This window comes from Salvelinus sp. IW2-2015, linkage group LG18 (assembly GCF_002910315.2).
Source record: "Salvelinus sp. IW2-2015 linkage group LG18, ASM291031v2, whole genome shotgun sequence".
Lineage (NCBI taxonomy): Eukaryota > Metazoa > Chordata > Actinopteri > Salmoniformes > Salmonidae > Salvelinus > Salvelinus sp. IW2-2015.
This window is the reverse complement of record NC_036858.1, coordinates 15,019,009-15,030,985: the sequence shown is the minus strand read 5'-3', so window position 1 is coordinate 15,030,985 and position 11,977 is coordinate 15,019,009. Positions and strand designations below refer to the sequence as shown.

General features: G+C 42.2%; 1 long non-coding RNA gene and 1 pseudogene across 1 annotated transcript; one reads left to right on the top strand and one right to left on the bottom strand.

Annotated features, from left to right (window-relative positions):
• The first annotated feature begins 2,764 nt into the window (after positions 1-2,764).
• LOC139029193 (ciliogenesis-associated TTC17-interacting protein-like) lies at positions 2,765-4,041 on the top strand (annotated as a pseudogene).
• A 3,134-nt stretch (positions 4,042-7,175) lies between these two features.
• On the bottom strand, positions 7,176-11,971 carry LOC111978585 (uncharacterized). The gene is made up of 3 exons (XR_002879194.2): positions 11,826-11,971; positions 9,720-9,741; positions 7,176-7,896 (listed from the first exon to the last, which is right to left on the bottom strand). It is a non-coding gene; the product is annotated as an uncharacterized lncRNA (long non-coding RNA).
• Positions 11,972-11,977: the final 6 nt, after the last annotated feature.

Sequence of the window (11,977 nt, the reverse complement as noted above, 5' to 3'; positions counted from 1 at the left end):
GAATGGTCTCCTTCTCTTTAGTTTGTTTTCATATTCCTTCTTCATCTCTACAAGACAGGGGGGGGGAATCAATTACCAGTCATGATTGAACACATTCATGAATTCCTTCATGAAAAACCAAGACTTGTAAAAATTGTTCATTCGAATTAGAATTAGTTGGACCTCATTAAGTGACAACCATGAAAATGATGTGGGGGAAAGCACTCGACCCATGTCTCACACTCAGGTCATTTGGGCTGAAGCCTCACTCCTCAGCCTCTCTACTTCAGTCTTCAGATTGCCTTTCTGTTGTGCTTTAATAACATATGAAAGGATGTGAATTATATGTAAAGTAATTGTGGAATTATGGACGTTTCATCTAACATGGAATATAATAGATGTGTTAATATCACAGTGTGTTCATTGTTGACATCCTCCAGTTGTCTCTCTTTAATTTAGCAGCTTGTCTCTCTCTTTCAATTGTTTGTCTCTCTTCTTATGTTGCTGGTCTTTCTCCACCACTTTCTTGTTCCTCTCTTTCAGTTGACTGTCTTTTTCCTGCAACAGGACTCTGAAGTTCTCTAGTTGACCGTTCTCGTCCTGTAGGTCTCTTTCCTTTCATCTTTTCTACAGTGTTTGTCCTGCATAAGGGATATGTAGAAGTTCCTGTCCTGCAGGTCTCTTTCCTTTACGTTGTTGGTCCTTCTCTCCCAGTCTCCTGGTCCTCTCTTCTAGTTCTCTGTCTTTTTCTTGCAGTAGAAGTTCAGAAGTTCTCTACTTGGCTGATTTGGTTCTGCAGCTCGTTTTCAAGTGCCTCCAGTTGTCTCTTACTTCTCTCCAACTCATTGGCAGTGTTATCCAGTGGTCTCTCTTTCTCCCTCAGTAGCCGGATCATATCATGCAGTTGTGTGTTTCTCCTGAAGTTGTTTGACGTTCTCATTCTTTAAGCTGTTTATTCCTCTTCTCCAGCATTAAGTCCTTCTTCTTTAGTTTGTGTTCATATTCCTCCATCTCTACACGGCAGGGATTAAACAATTACTGATTGAACAGTTAAACACATTATTTTATTTATTTATGCTCTCTGATGTCAAGGCGTATCCTGTTTGGCTGCCTGTGACAGAATTGAACTTTTCAACTGATATACTTTGATTACCATCATACAATGGTCCAGCACATTACACCGCCATAAGCAGTCATTATTTTTTATTAGAAATATTGTGGTATTTACACAGTAGCTATTTTCTCAATGGTCAAATAAAAATCACAGAATGTTTTTTGGTACTTTTAAAATCTATTACAAGGTAGACTCTTCTCACAGGTAGATCTATCTAATTTTCAAAATAGGAAGTGTGCACAGACAGTACTTTGTAAACAAGAACTTGTGTTAAAATGGTTATAGTTTAGATTTAATTCCAGGCCCTAATTTTGGCTTCCATTTGACCCAATGACACAGAGCTACTGGATATGTGAACACCAACTAAACAAAAAGCAATTGTGGTTTGCTACATGTTTCCATCAAATACACTCATGCAAGAAAAGTAACCAATGACATTGAGACAGTGACATGTTGACGTACTATGAACGCTGTCCTGCATAAAAAAAAGATTTGGAGATTAATATCATTACACCATCTATTCATCATCATTATCTTTATCTCAAACAAATATGCATGTATGTACTGTTGTCACGACTTCCACCGAAGGTGGCTCCTCTCCCTGTTCGGGCGGCGCTCGGCGGTCTACTAGCTGCCACTGATCCTTTTTCCTTTTCTTTTGGTTATGTCTGTTTTGTGTTTCACCTGGTTTCATTTTGGTTAATTAGGGGGGGTATTTATCTCGACATTTCCTTTGGGGTTTTGTGCGGGATTGTTTTCGTTTGACTGTCAGTGAGTTTGGGTTTCGTTTTCATTAGATCATGTTTAACAGTGGTTTTTCCCTGGACTGTGTCTGAGTGGGGTTTCGTGGCTACTGCTGTAGTACGGTGTCCTGTTATTTTTTGAGCTGGTTGAATAAAACGCCCTTTTCTTCTGAACTTGTTTCTCCTGCGCCTGACTCCACACCCTCATCTCCTTGGGGAGATCTGACAACTGTAGACAGTGAGCTCCAAAAGTATTGGGACAGTGACCCCTTTGTTGTTGTTTTGGCTCTGTACCCCAGTACTTTGAATTTGAATAATACAATGACTATGAGGTGAAAGTGCAGACTGTCTAACTTTAATGTGCAGGTATTTTCACCCAAATTTTTGGACATAGGCCCAGTATTGAGATACTACTTTAATACACATGTAAGTGAATGTAAAAAGTTAAGTATTTGGTCCCATATTCATACAGTAGCACACAATGACTACGTCAAGCTAGTGACTATACAAATTTGTTGGATGCATTTGATGTTTGTTTTGGTTGTATTTCAGATGACTTTGTGCCCAATAGAAATACATTGCAAATAATGTATTGTGTCATTTTGGAGTCACTTTTATTGTAAATAAGAATATCATATTTTTCTAAAAACTTCTACATTAATGTGGATGCTACCATGATTACTGATAATCCTGAAGGAATCGAGTGAGAAAGTTAGACGCACAAATATCATATCCCCCCAAAAATGCTAACCCCCCTGTTATTGTAGTGTTTAGAGGTCAGCATGTATTGCGACTGTGATATTTGTGTGTCTGTAACTTTCTCACTCATCATTATTCAGGTACATTAAAGATGATCCATCTAAATTCATGTAGAATTGTTCAGAAACATATTCGAATTTGATTGAAAAGAAAAGTTACTCCAAAATGTATGTGTGTGTCATACCCTCTGTCCTCTCTGAAGAGGTTAGTGTGTGAGGGCTCTAGCCTGCTGCTTCTGATGCCGCTCCCTCTGAGGAAGAACATCCTGAAAAACATGACCTTCCTCCCCTTTTACCAGGACACACACATCTGTGAGTGTGTCCATGTGTCCTTGCCTGTGCGTGCGTGCATGTTTTAGTCTGCCCCACTAATAATACTCATAAAAGTGTGTGTTTTTTGTGAGAGATAAGAGTGTGTTCACTGTTCTATGAAGTGGATGTGTGTTCTCAGTTGTGTTTGATTTAAACTTGTTCCCAGACACTTCCGCCCGAATATGCGAAGAGTCTGGTGGGCCAACACGTCAAACTGTGGACAGAGAGAGTTGGGTTGCAGACGGAAGACGGCAGAGAGCAGGCGGTGGGAGTGGAAGTAGTGGAGGTGTTTGGAGTGGAGAGGACGGTAGACTCAGTGGAAGACATACCAGCCACTTGGCAGTGTTGGCACTGCTACTTCCTACCTAATGGGTAAGTGGACATACCTTCTACTTATACAATCAATCAATCAAGCAAAATTATACTGTATATGGCACTTTTGTTTTACACCAGCAGTTGTCACAAAGTGTTTTTACAGTAACCCGGCCTACAGCACCCGGGACATACAGGGCACCACTGCTCCTGCCATCTCTTTCTCCCTATGTGATGTCATATCCTGTTCCTGTTTAGGCACCTGGCCAGCCGAGTGCAGGTGGGCTCTCCCGTCAACATGAGGCTCCTGCTGCTCCTGCTGTTCCCGCCCCAAATACACACAGGTAAACACATACACAGGTACACAGACATGCACACACTATTAGGAATGTTCCCCTATTTACATGTTTGTGTGTCAGAGTTGAGGGGGGATAAGCCAGTGTTTGAGAAGTTATGTCCGGTGTGAGAGGAGGACAAGCAATTGCACTCCAAGTTCCTGGACAGAAAGGTGCCATATTCATCTTTCCCTACACCCTACCATTACCTCCTACTCTCACCTAGCCCCTTACTCTTAAACCACCAACCCCTAAGTTTCCAACATGACCTGACGTGTGTTTCACAGGAAGAGTTGAAGGCCTCGTACATGCGTCAGCACCCAGAGTTCCGCGTCATGATGGCCGTTTTCTTGCAGTTCCTACGAAAACCAAGCGGCATCTTCATGTTCGGCCTCCAGGACTTCTTCCCCTCCACCTCTCGCCGAACCCTTGGGGGGCACCTTCAACACCTCTCCTTGATGACACACACTGTGGCTGTGTCTCAATAGTCTAGTAGCTTCCTCCCACTGTAAGAAACGACGTTGGATTAGAGAAGCAGGTACGGAGAGTGAGCAATTACATTTTGCACAGACATGGAACAGGACAGGAACAGCGGGTAACAGCGAACCGGGTAGCACAACAACATACGACAATAAACAACAATAAATGCAGAAGCGGCGAATAGAGCTGGGGAACAGACAGATATAGGGGAGGTAATAACACAGGTGATTGAGTCCAGGTGAGTCCAATGAATCGCTGAGGCGCGTGACGAGGGAAGCTGGTGTGCGTAATGATGGTGGCAGGAGTGTGTGATGCTGGGCAGCCCTCGAGCGCCAGGGAGGGAGAGGGGCGCCACCCGGCGCCCAACCTGGGCGAGCCTGACAGGATGGCCGAGGCACAGCCGCTGGACAAGCCAGCTGGGCGTAACATCCCAACGAACCAGCAGAGGCGTGACATTTCTGGGGGGAATGGCCCTAGCCCTCACCCTCCAATCGAACATCGCCCAGACGTGCTCACTGGGATTGAGATCCGGGCTCTTCGCTGGCCATGGCAGAACACTGACATTCCTGTCTTGCAGGAAATCACGCACAGAATGAGCAGTATGGCTGGTGGCATTGTCAGCAGTATGGCTGTTGGCATTGTCATGCAGAACGAGCAGTATGGCTGGTGGCATTGTCATGCTGGAGGGTCATGTCAGGATGAGCCTGCAGGAAGGGTACCACATGAAAGAGGAGGACGTCTTCCCTGTAACGCACAGCGTTGAGATTGCCTGCAATGACAACAAGTTCAGTCCGATGATGCTGTGACACACCGCCCCAGACCATGACAGACCCTCCACCTCCAAATCGATCCCGCTCTAGAGTACAGGCCTCGGTGTAACGGTCATTCCTTCGACGATAAACGCGAATCCGACCACCACCCCTGGTGAGACAAAACCGCGACTCGTCAGTGAAGAGCACTTTTTGCCAGTTCTGTCTGTTCCAGCGACGGTGGGTTTGTGCCCATAGGCGATGTTGTTGCCGGTGATATCTGGTGAGGACCTGCCTTACAACAGGCCTACAAGCCCTCAGTCCAGCCTCTCAGCCTATTGCGGACAGTCTGAGCACTGATGGAGGGATTGTGCGCTCCTGGTGTAACTCGGGCAGTTGTTGTTGCCATCCTGTACCTGTCCCGCAGGTGTGATGTTCGGATGTACCGATCCTGTGCAGGTGTTGTTACACATGGTCTGCCACTGCGAGGACGATCAGCTGTCCGTCCTGTCTCCCTGTAGCGCTGTCTTAGGCGTCTCACAGTATGGACATTGCAATGTATTGCCCTGGCCACATCTGCAGTCCTCATGCCTCCTTGCAGCATGCCTAAGGAACATTCACGCAGATGAGCAGGGACCCTGGGCATCTTTCTTTTTTTTCAGTCAGTAGAAAGGCCTCTTTAGTGTCCTATGTTTTCATAACTGTGACCTTTTATGGTTCATTGTTAGTGTTAGTGTCTTAACGACCGTTCCACAGGTGCATGTTCATTAATTGTTTATGGTTCATTGAACAAGCATGGGAAACACTGTTTACTCTTAAGGCTAGGTGTTCCGCTAGCGGGATCACATCCAGTGAAATTGCAGGGCGCTAAATTCAAATGTCAAAATCGTAATATTAAACATTCATGTGTCTTATATCATTTAAAAGCTTAACTTCTTGTTAATCCAACTGCGTTGTCAGATTTCAAAAAGGCTTGACGGCGAAAGCATACCATGCGATTATCTGAGGACAGCGCCCCACATCAAAATACTTTTTCAACCAGCACCTGCTTCACAAAAATCACAAATAGCGATTAAATAAATCACTTACCTATGAAGATCTTCCTCTGTTTGCAATCCCAAGGGTCCCAGCTACACAATGAGTGTTCATTTTGTTTGATAAAGTTCTTCTTTATACTTGTTTATATCCAAAAAAGTCAGATTCGTTGGCGCCATTGATTTCAGTAATCCCCTCCTTCAACATGCATACAAATGAATCCAAAAATCTACCGGTAAACTTCGTCCAAACAAGTCAAACAATGTTTCTATTCAATCTTCAGGTACACTAATATGTAAATAAACAATAATATTTCAGACGGAAAGAACGGTGTTCAATAGGAAAGGAAAATAACGAAGAGCGCGCCCTCATTCACGCGTGCCAAAAGCTTACTTTTCCTGTTGAGGTCACTTTGGAAAACTACTATTAGTTGTTCGTTTTTCAAGAAACAAGCCTGAAACCCTGTATAAAGACTGTTGACATCTAGTGGAAGCCATAGGTACTGCAATCTGGGAGGAATTTTTATATATAGACCCATAGACTTTCATTGGAAAGGCCTGTGACCTTCAAAATAAATTATTTCCGGATGGATTTTCCTCGAGTTTTCACCTGCCATATCAATTCTGTAATACTCACATACATTATTTTAACAGTTTTAGAAACTTCAAAGTGTTTTCTATCTAATTCTACCAATTGTATGCATATCCTAGCTTCTGGGCTGAGTAACAGGCAGTTTACTTTGGGCACGTCAGTCAGGCAGAAATTCAGTATAATGCCCCCTAGCCCTAAGGAAGTTTTAAATCCTTTACAATGAAGATGTGAAGTTATTTGGATTTTTACAAATTATCGTTGAAAGACAGGGTCCTGAAAAAGGGACGTTTCTTTTTTTGCTGAGTTTATGTACAGAGGCCCTCGAGATCATCAAATATTTATGCTTTTATGGATGTTTTGTATTTTATTTTGTGATACTGTTTTTACTCTTCTACTGTTTTTGTTAGTTTGAGCTGCACTGAGACAAATTCCAATAAACTCTGTTGATATGGCAACCGCAAATTGCACTTATGTCAGTTGGTGTAAATAAAATCAAATGTATTTCATGTCTTGTGCTTTATCCATGAGTGTGATAATTTCAGTAACTGCTACTTTGCTTTGATGTGATCACCCCATACATTTGTAAGAATAAAGTTACAAGTGAAAGTAATTTTATTGTTTGGATAACTTTGCTGCCCATATTTCTTAGGTATATTGTCATGTATACTCCCAACACATATTAATTAATTAAATTGGACAGCTGGCAAAGATGTTCAATGGTTCATGATCATCTGAATCTCATCTCCAACTGATCAATTCAACCCCTCTCCCTCTCCCTCCTCCGCCACTGTTAATTATTGTTCATTGTTCATGTCTTATGTGAAATGTTCGTCTTGGTTCCGTAAACTGTCTAAAATGTTGTTTTGAATGTTGTATGTTCTTCACTTTGGTGTTAGTGTATGGAGGTGTATTACTTGTATATCACAGAAATCTCAGCAGCACTAACTAGCAGCAAATCTCTCTGTTGTGTTTACAAGGTATCCCAGGGCCTCCTGAAAAGGACCATAGTAATTATGGTCATTTTCAAGAGGCTTAAGAGGGTGTCAACAATGCTGAATGGGTGTAGACAAAGAAGGGCTCTCCAATAGTAGTACCAAAACATTGAAAGACGGTTTTCTCAAAGGTGACTTTACAAGTTGATAAACTTTCAAGGCAGAATCACTTTCCCATTGTTTTCTCAAATGCAGTGTATAATACGGAATTTTTTAGCTCAGAGTCTCTACTTTTATCCAATGTAAAAAAACAGAAATTCCAATGTTGCTACATAAGACCGAATCCAGGTGGTGAGTCACAATTGAAGTTTAATACATTATCAGACAGTACTGACATGTCAGGATACTGCTGAGCAAAGTGTCGCTCTGCACTTGCTGTGTCCTCTTCAGATGACAAGGGATCAGTTCCAAAGATTAATATCCTGCTAAATTTGGATCCCCCATCTTCCCTTTTTCGGGCATCCATCCTCTGCCAATTGATTGGGTATTCCTTTGCCTGCAAAATAATAAGATGGTACAATGACAAGATAACCATTTGAAGTCAGCAAGTTAAAGTGATGACACATGAGGCTGCTGAGGGGAGGACGGCTCAAAATAATGGCTAGGATGGAGCAAATGGAAACCATGTGTTTGATGTATGATTCATGGCACTATGTGACAAAGTAATTGCCCCCCCCTTGTTAAATAATGAATTTACTGTGTTAATCAAATTTCTTGGAAAGCTGAGTTCAATTTCACTAGCCACACCCAGGCCTGATTACTGCCAGACCTGTTGAATCATCAAATCACTTAAATTAACCTGTCTGACAAAGTGAAGTAGGCCAAAAGATCTCAAAAAGCAAGACATCATGTCGCGATCCAAAGAAATTCAGGAACAGATGAGAAACAAAGTAATTGACATCTATCAGTCTGGCTGGGTTACAAAGCCATTTCTAAAGCTTTGGGACTCCAGCGAACCACGGTGAGAGCCATTATCCACAAATGGAGAAGATTTGGAACAGTGGTGAACCTTCCCAGGAGTGGCCGGCCTACCAAAATTACCCCAAGAGCGCAGCAACGACTCATCCAAGAGGTCACAAAAGAACCCACAACATCTAAAGAACTGCAGGCCTCACTTGCCTCAGTTAAGGTCAGTGTTCATGACTCAACCATAAGAAAGAGTCTGGGCAAAAATGGCATCCATGGCAGAATTCCAAGGCAAAAACCACTGCTGACCAAAAAGAACATAAACGCTCGTCTCACTTTTGGCAAAAAACATCTTGATGATCCCCAAGACTTTTGGGAAAATATTCTGTGGACTGACGAGACAAAAGGTGTGCGTCCCGTTACATCTGGCGTAAAAATAACACAGAATTTCAGAAAAAGAACATCATACCAACAGTCAAATATGGTGGTGGTAGTGTGATGGTCTGGGGTTGCTTTGCTGCTTCAGGACCTGGACGACTTGCTGTGATTGATGGAACCATGAATTCTGCTCTCTACCAAAAAATCCTGAAGGAGAATGTCCGGCCATCAGTTCGTGACCTCAAGCTGAAGCGCACTTGGGTTCTGCAGCAGGACAATGATCCAAAACACACCAGCAAGTCCACCTCTGAATGGCTTAAAAAAAACAAAATTAAGGTTTTGGAGTGGCCTAGTCAAAGTCCGGACTTGAATCCGATTGAGATGCTGTGGCGTGACCTTAAAAAGGCGGTTCATGCTCGAAAGCCCTCCAATGTGGCTGAATTAAAACATTTCTGCAAAGAAGTGGGCCAAAATTCCTCCACAGCGATGTGAAAGACTCATTGCCAGTTATCGCAAACACTTGATTGCAGTTGTTGCTGCTGAACCACAGCCAGTTATTAGGTTTAGGGGGCAGTTACTTTTTCACATAGGGCCATGAAGGTTGGGATAGCTTTTTTCCCTTAATAAATAAAATCATCACTTAAACTGCATTTTGTGTTTACTTGGGTTATCTTTGTGTAATATTTACATTTGTTTGATGATCTGAAACATTTAAGTGTGACAAATGTGCAAAAAAATAAGAAATCAGGAAGGGGGCAAATACTTTTTCACAGCACTATATTTAGAATATATGTAACTGGAATATTGTAGGCAGTGGCTATGAACCAAATGTTTGAAAACTGGAGGTGAGTTACACTTCTTAATCACTATAATAAACTCTGCTACGCCAGAGAACCAAAAGAGGAGTCTGACTCTCAGTGATTTCTCATCTTTAAAACTTTGAGTAATGCCAACACAGAAAAAAGTAAGTAACATTGTTTAAAGTTTCAGTAAATGGAGGTTTCCTTAACATGATAGAAGTAGTATTTACAGTACCTTTTAGTGGTTCCAGCTGCAACTGAGAAAAACGTTCAGAAATTACTGTACAAACAAATGTATCCCGCACAACTCTATAAAAGTATACTGACTTGATAAGAATCGATTATAAACGTTGTACCCTAACTGTACAACTATGCTAATATCTTCAGCAATGAAGCAATGGCTGAAATGAGAATACTTATTACTCTGCTCAAAGTTATTCAGGACTTACAGTGCATTCGGAAAGTATTCAGACCCCTTGACTTTTCCCACATTTTGTTACGTTACAGCCTTATTCTAAAATTGATTAAAAAAAAGAAAAAATCCTCATCAATCTACGCACAATATCCCATAATAACAGAGCAAAAACTGTTTTTTTTTAATGTTTGCAAATGTATAAAAATACAAAACTGAAATATCACATTTACATAAGTATTCAGACCCTTTACTCAGTACTTTGTTGAAGCACCTTTGGCAGCGATTTACAGCCTCGAGTCTTCTTGGGTTTGACGCTACAAGCTTGGCACACCTGTATTTGGGGAGTTTCTCCATTCTTCTCTGCAGATCCTCTCAAGTTCTGTCAGGTTGGATGGGGAGCGTCGCTGCACAGTTATTTTCAGATCTCTCCAGAGATGTTTGATCAGGATCAAGTCTGGGCTCTGGCTGGGCCACTCAAGGACATTCAGAGACTTGTCTCGAAGCCACTCCTGCATTATCTTGGCTGTGTGCTTAAGGTCGTAGTCCTGTTGGAAGGTGAACCTTTGGGCCCAGTCTGAGGTCCGGAGCGCTCTAGAGCAGGTTTTCATCAAGGACCACTTTGTACTGTTCATCTTTCCCTCGATCCTGACTAGTCTCCCAGTCCCTGCCACTGAAAAACATCCCCATATCATGATCTGTTTCCTCCAGATGTGACGTTTGGCATTCAGGTCAAAGAATTCAATCTTGGTTTCATCAGACCAGAGAATCTTGTTTCTCATGGTCTGAAAATTCATTAGGTGCTTTTTGGCAAACTCCAAGCAGGCTGTCATGTGCCTTTTACTGAGGAGTGGCTTCCATCTGGCCACTCTAACATAAAGGCCTGATTGGTGGAGTGCTGCAGAGATGGTTGTCCTAATGGAAGTTTCTCCAATCTCCACAGAGGAACTCCGGAGCTATGTCAGAGTGACCATCGGATTCTTGGTCACCTCCCTGACCAAGGCCCTTCTCCCCCAATAGCTCAGGAAGAGTGTTGGGGGTTCCAAACATCTTCCATTTAATTATGATGGAGGCCACTGTGTTCTTGGGGACCTTCAATGCTGCATAAAGTGTTTGGTACCCTTCCACAGATCTGTGCCTCGACACAATCATGTCTGGGAGTTCTAAGAACAATTCCTTCGACCTCATGCCTTGGTTTTTGCTCTGACATGCACTTTCAACTGTGGGACCTTATATAGACAGGTGTGTGCCTTTCCAGATCATGTCCAATCAATTGAATTCAACACAGGTGGACTCCAATCAAGTTGTGGAAATATCTCAAGGATGATCAATGGAAACAGGATGCACCTAAGCTCAATTTTGAGTTTCATAGCAAAGGGTCTGAATACTCATGTAAATAAGGTATTTATGTTTTGTATTTTTAATAAATTTTTAATAAATTAGCAAAAATGTCTAAAAATCTGTTTTAACTTTGTCATTATGGGTTATTTTGTGTACATTGATGAGGCGAAACATTTATTTAATCCATTTTAGAATAAGGCTGTAATTTAACAAAATGTGGAGAAAGGGAAGGGGTCTGAATACTTTCCGAACGCACTGTACATATGAAATGAGTAAAGCAGTATGTAAACATTATTAAAGTGACTAGTGTTCCAGTATTAAAGTGACCAGTGATTCCATGTCTGTGTACACAGGGCAGCAGCCTCTAAGGTGCAGGGTTGAGTAACCGGGTGGGGGTCTGAATACTTTCCRAATGCACTGTATTCACCTTTTTTTAACTAGCAATCATTACTCTAAGACTATCAGACTCTGTATAGGTGATATGACACATTTGAATGGGTCAATAAAAAAAACATTACAAAAGTATGCATGGGGAGTATGAGAGAAATGTACTACTAGTACAGGTAGGTTGTTGGTAAGGTGAATTACCATTGGCTGTATCTTCAGATGGCTCCAAATCGTACGGACTGCTTCTTTATTGCGGGCACAGTCCAGTAGTCCCTGGTTCTCATGGAACAGACAGTCCGCTGTTAGAATATCATCTCTGGTCACCAGTCTGCTACTGTCAGGTACTGTGCAGT